Genomic DNA, 12,607 nt, shown 5'->3' with positions numbered 1-12,607 from the left:
ATACATATGCTAAATGTTTAAAACAAAGTTCAGTTCAAAACTGTTTGGAAAAGCCTTCTTTTGCTTTGCTTTTGTCTATTTTCCATATCATGTGCTATGCCTTAATATGATTTTATTTTACACTCTCTAACTAACAATTTATATAATAGTTAGCATATTGAAATTGTCCACATCTGCTTCAGAGGTTCATTAGGCATTTACCTATATATTTATTTGATTTAGCACTTGGTACTCCATCTCTCATAAAATTGCCTGTTCATGCTCTGAGCTAAATTCAATCTTAGAGAAGCCAAAGCAATCACCCTTGGCAGTGGGTGTAGCTTCTATTGCCATTATTTTAGCCAAAAGTCTGCTTTGCCCCATTATCAAAATGCAAATAAAGTTTAAAAAATTGTTTAAGTGTATACATGTCCTTAAGCATTCTTATTCATCTGCTCAGGACCTAAAGCTACTTGGATTTATTTCCTAACCAAAACATCAAAATCTACATTTTTTTTAAAGATTTTATTTATTTATTTGACAGAGAGAGATCACAAGTAGACAGAGAGGCAGGCAGAGAGAGAGAGAGAGAGAGAGAGAGAGAGAGAGGGAAGCAGGCTCCCTGCTGAGCAGAGAGCCCGATGCGGGACTCGATCCCAGGACCCTGAGATCATGACCTGAGCCGAAGGCAGCGGCTTAACCCACTGAGCCACCCAGGCGCCCAAAATCTACATTTTTTAAGTTGAAATTCATTAAAGCATTATAGTTCCAGAAGCAGGAAATAGCTCACACAGATTCCAGAATAATTTGGGGGATTTTTTAGAAAACATTAGACTATATATCTGTTATTAAAGCACATAAGCTAGCTGTGGGATTGGATTTTTACAACTTATTTGCAGAGGATTTGAGGGTAGCTGATCCTTATTCTCGAGCCACACTACTAAAAGTTAAAGCTAATAGTTAATAATGCTTGAGAGAATCTGGAGAAACAAGGGAGAATTGTTCCCCACAGTTTTGTGTAGCTAAGTGGTAGCATTCAGGAATGTTCTGATCATTCCTGTCTAGTATCTGACAATAACTTCTGCTGACAGCAAAATTTATTTTCTTGCGAAATGCTTCAAAACATGAGCAAATATCTTCTAATATGATAAAATGCTGCATACAAAAACTATTTTGCTAGAGCAATTTATAAAATGTTGTTTGTATCTACTAAAGTTTTGATGTCTTATTTTGCCCAGGAGTATTTGCATTTTAGAAGAAAAATAATAGAAAAAGAACTTAAATTTAATGAGAGAATTTTAGATGGATCAAAGATTATGAGAGGTATTTTGGGTGAAAGACCTTTCTAGAACCTCTAAAATGATGCCATACTTATGAATGTCTACTCCAAAATCCTGATTGTTCCATCATATTTTGTACCACTACCTTACTACCATTGTCTGAATACCTTTTCACTTCATACAAGTTTATGAAAGTCATAAGTTACCAATGATTAAATGCTTATGTTCTAAGCACTATATTTAATCATTGCAATCATTTCTCCTTCCTAGGAAGCAGATGCCATTATTCCCATATAAGATATGGGAAAATTAATAAAGGAGGTAAATTGGCTAAAGTCATTTATCTGCTCTGCAGTAGAACTAGGGTTCAAAACAATTTCTATCTAGTTCCACAGCAAATGTAACTTCATGATATACAAAGTCCAGAATGATCAGGATCAAACAAAACAAACCAAAACAAAAATACCTATATGGAGCCAAAACACAAGTCTGCTTGAATTCCCACCGTTTACATAATTTGATATATGCCTTCAGATTTCTAACAAAGTTTAAATATTTAATTGGCACTAGACACACAATAGTCAACACTTAAGACAGAGTGCTATAGTTTTTCTAACACCTTATAAAAATGAAACTTCTACATACTGTTTTCAGAACAGCTTGGTTTTCACACGTATCTCTGTTAACATTAAATCCCTTGTTTGTCCTAAGGAAAACTTCCAAAAGAATGGGGTATTCACAGAGAAACAGTACTTTAGCACGACAGTCAGCAACACACTTCAAAAAGGTCTGCGGTACTTCCCGCACCTCTAGCATAACTGATGACCTCCTGACCCCATGCTCACCCAGGGGACACAGGTGCCACAGAGATGACTTGATGGATATCCTTGGTGTCTGCAAAACAGAGCCTGTGGTTCGCATGTCCGACTTGTTCTGGTCTTTGGCCACCACCCTGCCCACCGTGAATGCAGGTGACCTCCGGAAAGTGAAAGAACTTCTGAGAACTTTGGACAGGAAAGTTAAAACATTCTTCACTTGTATGATGGTGAAGGTGGGAGATTGGGGTAAATCCATGATACTCCCCAGGTCTGTAGCCCGACAGGGTTCTAGGGCTCGTCCTAAATTCCCTACACCTGCACCTTAATTGTCGGGCCACCAGCTGAACGCAGAAACTGAGGGCTTCCTTAGCCGTAGAAACACAGCAGCACTTTCGGCACACAGTGTATAATGGCCCTTCCTCGCACTTTCGCCACACATGAATTATTGGCTCTCCCTACTTCTTCCTCTTCCTCCTCTTCTGCATGCTCAGCAACGCTTTACCTGGCTCTCTCTCTCTCTCTCTCTCTCTTTTTAACGTTTTTCCCCCCTAAACTAATTCTGCTTGGATTTTTGTCTTGTTTATAAAATTAAAATTACCGGGGTGGGAGGGACATTTTATTCTTCAAAATTGGATTTGTATGCTAAAATTTACAAAAAACTGATAAAAGAAATCAAAGAAAAACTTGTCAAAAAAAAAAAAAGAAGGAAAAGATAAAGAAAGACAAGTACCATCTTTATGTATTGAAATGCAACACAGCAAAGAGGTCCATCCTACCCAAATTGATCTATAGGTTTAATGCAATTTCTATCAAAATCTCAGCAAGATGTTCGTCGATATAGACAAACTCATTCTAAAATTTATCTGGAAAGGCACAAACCTTAGAATAGATAAAACAGTATTGGGAAAAAAGAATAGTGTCAGAGGAATCAATCTAATATTGAGGTCTACTGTACGGTTACATGAATCAAGATAACATGGTATTGGTAGAAGAATAGACATAAGGATCAAAAGAAGAAAATAGAGAACAGAAATAAACATAAACAAATAGGCTCAAATGATTTTGAACAAAAGAGCAAAGGCAATTCAACAGAGGAAGGATAACCTTTTTGACAAATGGTGCTGGGACACTTAGACATCTAAGGTAAACTCAGTCAATCAACCCAACAAACAACCTCGATCATACCTTATACAAAATTTGAAGTTAAAATAGATCACAGACTTAAGATGTAAAAATAGAGAACTTTAAAACTTTTAGAAAAAAACAGAAAATCTTTAGGATCTAGGCCTAGGGAGAGAGTTCTTGGATTTTTGTCTTGATCATAACCATGATCCATAAAAGGAAAAATAAATAAACTGAATGTCTTCAAAACTATTAAAAGGATGAAAAAACAAGTCTCTCTTCTACACACACACACAGAGAGAGAGAGAGAGAGATAAGAAACAGACTGGGAGAAAATCATTTATCCAAAAGAGGACTGCTGTTAGAGTATATAAAGATCTCCCAAAACTCTGTAGCAAAAATAAAAAAGACAGAAAGATTTTAGGGGCTCCTGGGTGGCTCAGTTGTTTAAGCATCTGCCTTTGTCTCAGGTCATGATCCCAGGGTTTTCTGGGATTGAGCCCCCTTGGGCTCCGTGCGCAGTGGGGAGTCTGCTTCTCCCTCACCCTCTGCTGCTCCCCCTGCTTGTTCTCTCTCCCTCTGTGTTGAATAAATAAAATATTTTTAAAAAAGATTTTATTTATTTATTTGAGAGAGAGACAGAGGGAGGAGCAGAGGGAGAGGGAAAAACAGACTTCCCACTGAGCATGGAGACTGCCTCAAGGCTCCATTCCAGAACCCTGAGATCCTGACCTGAGCTGAAATCAGATGCTTAACCAACTGAGGCACTCAGGTGCCTCTCTCTCTTTTTTCTTACAATTACACATGACTCCACAAATATCTCAAAGTAAAAAGTTTAATTTAAAAAATTATTTTTGTGCTCAAAAGTAAGGGTATTAAATGCTAAATTTGATAAAAATATAAATCTAGGGCACCTGGGTGGCTCAGTGGGTTAAGCCGCTGCCTTCGGCTCAGGTCATGATCTCAGGGTCCTGGGATCGAGTCCCACATCGGGCTCTCTGCTCAGCAGGGAGCCTGCTTCCCTCTCTCTCTCTCTCTGCCTTCCTCTCCGTCTACTTGTGATCTCTCTCTGTCAAATAAATAAATAAAATCTTTAAAATATATATATATATATATAAATCTAAACAATGTTTAATTAGGAACTGAAATAACTTTTTTGTTCTACACATGGCTTAAAACCTTTTATTAAAATCATTTTTAGCACATTTAAAATTGTAGAGGCATATATTTTAGTAAATTAAGAATATTTATAAAGAGCTGAGAACTCAGGAGAAATAGACTTTAAATTGTAGCCAAAACTCATTTTTTATTAGTTCTATGTCCTTAAGTAATTGGTTGGCATATAACAGATTTTTAAATATTTGAGGAGGTAGTTGAGAAAGGGAAGGAAATAGCAGTGGGGGGTGGTGATAATTATAGTGATAATGTTAGTGGTGGTGGTGGTGACAATGACCATGGATTAAATTTTGGGATTAGGGATGTAGGTTTTATTTTGCAAATCAAAAATTTTTTTGTGTATGGCAATGAGGTGACTAGAGTCTAGAATTAAGATTATGTCTAATGTGTTTTTTATTGTTATTTTATTTGTGAGTGTTCTTCTCTTTGAAATCCACCTCACGATCTTTCCTTAAATTAGTGTTTTGTGATTGTTGTATTTTTTTGTTTTTTGTTTATTTTTAAGGTACCTTATAAAACTAATCTCACTCCTGACTATTAACTCAGCTTTAGTCTTAGCTAGTGGTATCTTTGCTATTTTCTTTTGATATTTTTGCTATTTTCTCTTTTCCCAACTTTAAAATACCATACTGCTATGCTGAGGTCTCTTTAAATATTGACCAATTTTTATGAATTAAAATTTCAAGCAAGTAATAGAAGGTCATTTAACCCATACATTTAGAGTGTGTGGGTATATAATGTATTCTCATGGAACTATGTCTATTAACATGTATTGCCAATCTCTACTGAAGGATCCAACTTCCCTTAGAGAAAGAAACAATCACAATTATAATCTTGGACAAGCTAGACATGTTTGGTTTAACATGTTTAAAAATGTAAAGCAAACATGTATTTGGAAATAACATTTTTTAAAGTGGGGTAATAGTACAGCATTTTCTCTTTCACACAATCATTGCCGTATAAACCTCCAGTAGCAAAGCATTTTTTTACATTGTATGCTAATTGATAATATTCAGTCTATCAAAGTGACAGAATTGTTCTGAGTTCATACTAATTACAGCAAAATTACACCCTTTTTATTAATGTCTGATTTTCCTCTGCTGCATTGTCTTGGTGTCTGAGACATGAACCAACACATGTTGGGTTGTAAATCTGGTTTGCAAATATGCACCTAACATAGGAAACTCAGCAAGGTTTGATAAACAGACTGTTTTCTGCCTACACATAAATTTTATGATGGCATTTAGTACAATGTGAAATGTCTATAAGGTGCCCTTCGGCAGGAACTCTTTGTTAACAAGCTATCAAGCTTAACTGGGATAACCTGTAGGAAATCTTTACTAAACAAACACAAGCCAGTCAATTCTTGGGAGATGCATGTATCAGCATGACACAGTCACCGGTCTTCTTTAAAGATTAATCCCTAAGCCACTGCTGGTTGTATTCTGATTGTTGTGAGTCAGTTCAAATTTCATAAAACATTCACTTGTCTTCCTAGTCTAAATCCCATTTTCTTACACCTGTTAGAATTTTTTTCTTTTATGCAAAAACTAGTCTCCCTTGAATTTAATTTAAAAGCTGTGCGCTCTCCAAGTTCAATAGTTTGAAATGGCAGAAAAACATGCAGTAATTTTCAGCTAACTTTCAATAAACTCTGAATGATAGAAGCATGCTGAGTTGAAGGCTATATGAAACATGAGAAGAATATTGATCACTTATCTGTTATCTGGTTTTTCTAGCAATTCTTGGGAGGCTTGTTGCTCAGGTAGAAGCAAGGTGGCAGTAGGAGCCCTACTTTTGAGTGAAGGTTGGGTGAAATGCTGACCTCTCTTCTCTTTTCTGAACATCATTAAAATGTCCATGAAAGTGGAGTCTCCTCACTTTGGGAGCTGCCCTAGGACAGTACCCTTCAAGGGATGACTCTGCTTGACAAAATCATTAATCAATGTTAAAAATATCAGTTTCTGCTGCCCCTGACCCTGGTGCACACTCTATGGAATTGCCCACTTGAGAGGTGTCTGGGTTTCTAATTAACACGTGCACGTGTTCTGGAGGGTGGATGCCTTTTTGATGTTCTTCCTTGCAGACCCATAAAGTGATTGTCATATGTATCACATTGACCATAATCTAATTCCCAGCATACCTAAGGACCTTCTGATTTAGTACTACTTTTACTTGATACAGTTATGGGTAGGAAACCTGATTTTATTTTGTACTGATTATATAGATCTACATACTTCAGAATAGACATTATGTATGAAAATCAAATATCCTTTAAATTTCTTGATATGGTTGTTTATTTTCTTATAAAAAATATATATAGCTTTGTACCTTAAGGAAACTAAATATACAAGGATATATTTAATTTTGTTTACTTCTTTCAGGAAACTAAGTCAGGTGGCCCTTTATTGTGATAAATGGGCATCATTCTTCATATTGGGAAGAATATGCTAATGAACATTAACCTAAATAAATATTTGCATTACCTTCATTTTACTGTAAGTCATCATAGAGTCACATCATAATAAAATTATGGCCTAAGATCATGTTCTAGCATGCCCTTACAGACTAAAGAAAATATAAAAAGTATGATGCTTGGGGCGCCTGGGTGGCTCAGTGGGTTAAGCCGCTGCCTTCGGCTCAGGTCATGATCTCAGGGTCCTGGGATCGAGTCCCGCATCGGGCTCTCTGCTCAGCAGGGAGCCTGCTTCCCTCTCTCTCTCTCTCTCTCTGCCTGCCTCTCCATCTACTTGTGATCTCTCTGTCAAATAAATAAATAAAATCTTTAAAAAAAAAAAGTATGATGCTTATAGTCAGAATTTATATAATGTATATAATTTACATATTTGGGGTTATTTAGAACCCTTTCCATGTTTATTATTTTAAATAATTATAACTATATTTTTAAATATGCTCTTAAAAATAAATAAATATGCTTTTAAGTTACAAAATTGTCAAATTTTAAAGTTGAAACCTTTAATTTCTTACTGTGTCAATAAAAGCTTAGTACTTATCCAGGTGGCTTAGTTTTCAGATAGTGGTCCAAGAGAAAGTAATGTTTTAAAAAATGTTTAAAATATCCACAGATTTTTTTTAAGCTTAAGATATTAAATAAATTTTTAATATCTATATTAATCCTAAAATTTAGGGGAAAATATGAATAATACAAACCAAAGCTATATTAATGTTACACATTTTAGAAAACTAGCCAAATGTCTTAATAAATAGTGTTGCTTGGGCCAAATTATATTGGTCTTTTAAAATTTATAGATAATTAAAATATTTTATCACTTGAATAAAATAATAAATGATTTTCCTACCCTTAATCCATTATCCAGGTAAGATCTGGACAATCATTTTTGTCTTAGCAATACCTTAACAAATCTAATCCAATTTTAATATTTTCCCTAAGGAAAAAACCTCATTGTTTAAAGAATGCAAGAAACATTATTTTTCAAAGTCTTAATCATAGCCATAATGCCCCACCTATGGGAAGGTGGGAGCAAAATATTCTATGTAAGGCAAAAAGTGTAATAATTTTTTTTCCCAGTTGGATTTGCACCATTTTTGCAGAATGAATTGTAGTAAAGCTTGGCTGGTCAACAAATTTATTTGGTCAGAGGGAATCTCTCCATTGAGAATTCTACATAAAACCTTAGCCAAATCATATAATTACGCTAATAATTATAATACTGTCCATGCATTAGATTAAGAAACATGTATTTCTAGCCTATAAAAAGCTATAGTATAATTTTGTTCAAAGTTAATGAGTACCTCATTTGGACACCTGATCCTTGACTTGCTCTGACCTTGGATTCTATTTTAAAACCAAACTTTTTCAGAAATTTCCTATAAACTAGCAGAGCAGGTATTTATGGGCAGCTGATTCATATAATATATATTTATTGAACTCTTTCTGCACAACTGGGATCAGGCATGGCACTAAATATGTAGGAGAAAGATTTGTCCTTCCCTGATGGAGTCTCCATTTTAATGTAGAAGTCTGCCTTTAAACAAATAATCATGCAAATAACATTTATCATATTTTGTAATTATACATAGAAATTAAAACTGGAGAATATGAGAGAGTATAACAGAAACATTGATGTCGATTTGGAAGTCTGGGGAAGTAAAGCTGAGTGATGCATTGATATGGCCAACTGGGGTTTGGACAAGGGCATTTCAACAACAAGGAATGACTGTGTGAGTTTCCTGAGGCAGGAAAGGGCTATCCCCACTTGAAAGCCCAAGAGCAGAATCAATCAATGGAAGCAGGATCCATCGCAAGATGGAAAAGGCTACAGTTATACACGGAAGTCAGAACATGGCGAGGTGTTAAAAGAGCCCACTTCACACATATAGTGTATCAGAAGGTTATGAGTAAAGACTCAGTGTGACTGGATGAATATGTTACATTTCTGCCCTATCCAATTAAATTAGCTGTAGCAAATTTCACCATTCTTCCTCAGTCCTATAAAAGGCAAATCTAAGATATACATGTAAAGGGAAAGGAATGTAGTTTATAAGTATCCTTTGGGTTATTAGGAGTTAGAACAGAGCTGGTGAATGATTATTTCCAATCCTAGGGGTGGGGAGATAGGCAGAGATTTTGCATCTGAGATGTTGTTTAAGTAGTGGTATTTTTCCACAAGAGTGATTTTATTTGTGTGGTGATACTTTACCTTACTGCTCCAGGCTAGGTAACTTACATACACATTTCAATTAAAAATTTAGCCTACAAACTGACATTTTTAAACTGTGTTTTAGGCTATAATTCTTAAGGTCAGAAGAAAGCATCTTTCCAATAAGTCTTTCCTATTGCCGTGGAAAAAATCTGCAATATTATAAATAAACAAACAACAACCTGGGAGCTCATTCTTCTAACAGATTGAAGACAGATGCTAACATGTCAGCAAAAGCTGAGTACAAATCCAACATCATTCTGTACATCAAATGTTTACATAGATGTCATTTAAATGAGATTCTCATTATATTAAATGAATATACAACATCATTTCTCAGTATATGGCAAGCAGTAGAAAACTCAATTATTTTCTACTAAACCGTTTTATCTTGAATTAGATTATGGTCTTTTGGTTATCCAGTACTCATAGGAGCAGTTATCTAGAAAATACAGTTTCTATAAGATGTAAGGTTGCTACATCATTTTCCAAATTTAATATACAGAAAGTCAAGTCTCCGTTACCTTTAAAAGTATCTTTCTTATTGGTATTATTTCAGTAAATTTCTGATATCAGAAATAACATGGCCTGCAAATATTTGAGACATATATGTAATTAAAATGATCATTCTTTGGGGTGCCTGGGTGGGTCAGTTGTTTAAGTGTTTGTCTTTGGCTCAGGTCATGATACTGGGTTCCTGGAATCTATTGGCCCAAGTCTGGCTCTCTGCTCAGGGGGAGCTCTCCGTCTTTCCCCGCCCCTCACCCTTGCTTGTGTTCCCATGTGTGCATGTGCACATCCTCTCCCTCTTTCTCAAATAAATAAATGACATCTCTCAAAAATGGTCATTCTTCTCTACAAAACAATATTACTCTTCATAAATTTGTACCTTGAACTTTATATCTCAAAGGTGTATGAGTGAGGATCTAAACTTCTTTCGCCTTACAAATTAGTCACCAGCATTGTAAACACTAACTTTAGCTGAGGGAAATTCATCCCAACAAATTAATTACTGTCATTTTTTTTCACATCCAGCCTCCTTTCATGAATTTATATTATGAAGGAAGTAGCTTTGATTTGGAATTCAAACTGAAATTAGAACACTGACACTCTCCTTAACTATATGTGTGAACATCAATAAGTTATTAAGTCACTCTAGTCTAATTTTTTTTATCATTAAGGTGATAATAATAACATACTTGAAAGAGTTATTGTGGAAACTAAATAGCCTAGGGCCAACCTAGCCCACTATAAATGCAGTAAACTGTTGCTGTTATCATTAATAACGGCGACATCTGCATCTGTGCTCCATGAATGATTTTAGGTATAATCAACTAAGTCATTCAAGAATCAGCATTCTAGAGTGATCACGTGATTTGTAGGATAGTCAAAAAAGCATGTAACTGATGTTCAGAATGAAACTAAACTGGATGGGCTCCTGGGTGGCTCAGTGGGTTAAGCCCCTGCCTTCAGCTCAGGTCATGATCTCGGGGTCCTGGGATCCAGTCCTGCATCTGGCTCTCTACTCAGCAGGGAGCCTGCTTCCTCCTCTCTTTCTCTCTGCCTGCCTCTCTTCTTACCTGTGATCTCTCTCTGTCAAATTAAAAAAAAAAAAAATTATTAAAAAAAAGAAAGAAAATAAACTAGATGTCCCATGCATGGTTGGTGAGAGTACAAACAGTACAGCAACTGTGGAAGACAGTTTAGCATTTCTTTAAAACCAACATAAACCTACATGCACCCCACAAACATACTCATAAGTATGTATCTTACAGAGATGAAAACTTATGTTCACAAAAAAGTATACACAAATGTTCACAGCAAATGTCTTTCAACATGTAAATAGTTAAAATAGATAGTACATACATATAATGAGATACTACTTAGCAATAAAAAGCAACAAATTACTGATACTTGTAGGGACTTTGGACCAATCTCAAGGATATTATGCTGAGTGAAAAAAATAAAAAGCAATCTTAAGGAGTTTACATATTGTGCTATTAGTTCATTTACACAATGTTCTCAAAGTGACAAAGTTACAGTGGTAGAGAAAAGGTCAATGATTGCCCAGAGTTAAGGTTGAGGGAGGATGTAAAATATTAAGAGGTAACATTAAGTAGTATCTTCTTGGTGATGCAACAGTTCTGTTTCCAGACTGAGGAAATGGTGACTGATGAGGGAACAGAAGGCTGGCTGAGGACAAAGCAAAAGCTGACACCCTACGACCTTCCCCCACCTCCACTCCTGGGTGGGACATATTATGACATTCTTTAGGAATCTCCCAACTAGAGAAATCATAAAGATCAGAGCAGAAATCAATGAAATAGAAACCAAAAAACAACAGAACAAATCAATGAAACTAGGAGCTGGTTCTTTGAAAGAATTAACAAGATTGATAAACCCCTGGCCAGACTTATCAAAAAGAAAAGAGAAAGGACCCAAATAAATAAAATCATGAATGAAAGAGGAGAGATCACAACTAACACCAAAGAAATACAGACAATTATAAGAACATACTATGAGCAACTCTACACCAACAAATTTGACAATCTGGAAGAAATGGATGTATTCCTAGAGACATAAACTACCACAACTGAACCAGGAAGAAATAGAAAACCTCAACAGACACATAACCAGTAAGGAGATTGAAACAGTCATCAAAAATCTCCAAACAAACAAAAGCCCAGGGCCAGACAGCTTCCTGGGGGAATTCTACCAAACATTTAAAGAAGAACTAATTCCTCTATTCTCCTCAAACTGTTCCAAAAAATAGAAATGGAAGGAAAACTTCCAAACTCATTTTATGAGGCCAGCATCACCTTGATCCCAAAACCAGACAGGGATCCCATCAAAAAAGAGAACTACAGACCAATATCCTTGATGAACACAGATGCAAAAATTCTCGCCAAAATACTAGCCAATAGGATTCAACAGTACATTAAAAGGATTATTCACCATGACCAAGTGGGATTTATTCCAGGGCTGCAAGGTTGGTTCAACATCCGCAAATCAATCAATGTGATACAACACATTAATAAAAGAAAGAACAAGAACCATATGATACTCTCCATAGATGCTGAAAAAGCATTTGACAAAGTACAGCATCCCTTCCTGATCAAAACTCTTCAAAGTGTAGAGATAGAGGGCACATACCTCAATATTATCAAAGCCATCTATGAAAAACCCACCACAAATATCATTCTCAATGGAGAAAAACTGAAAGCTTTTCCGCTAAGGTCAGGAACACGGCAGGGATGTCTGTTATCACCGCTGCTATTCAACATAGTACTAGAAGTCCTAGCCTCAGCAATCAGACAACAAAAGGAAATTAAAGGCATCCAAATTGGCAAAGAAGAAGTCAAACTATCACTCTTTGCAGATGATATGATACTATATGTGGAAAACCCAAAAGATTCCACTCCAAAACTGCTAGAACTTGTACAGGAATTCAGTAAAGTATCAGGATATAAAATCAATGCACACAAATCAGTTGCATTTCTCTACACCAACAACAAGACAGAAGAAAGAGAAATTAAGGAGGAATCTCCCA

The sequence above is a fragment of the Lutra lutra genome, chromosome 5, assembly GCF_902655055.1.
Source record: "Lutra lutra chromosome 5, mLutLut1.2, whole genome shotgun sequence".
Lineage (NCBI taxonomy): Eukaryota > Metazoa > Chordata > Mammalia > Carnivora > Mustelidae > Lutra > Lutra lutra.
This window is presented reverse-complemented; position numbering follows the sequence as displayed.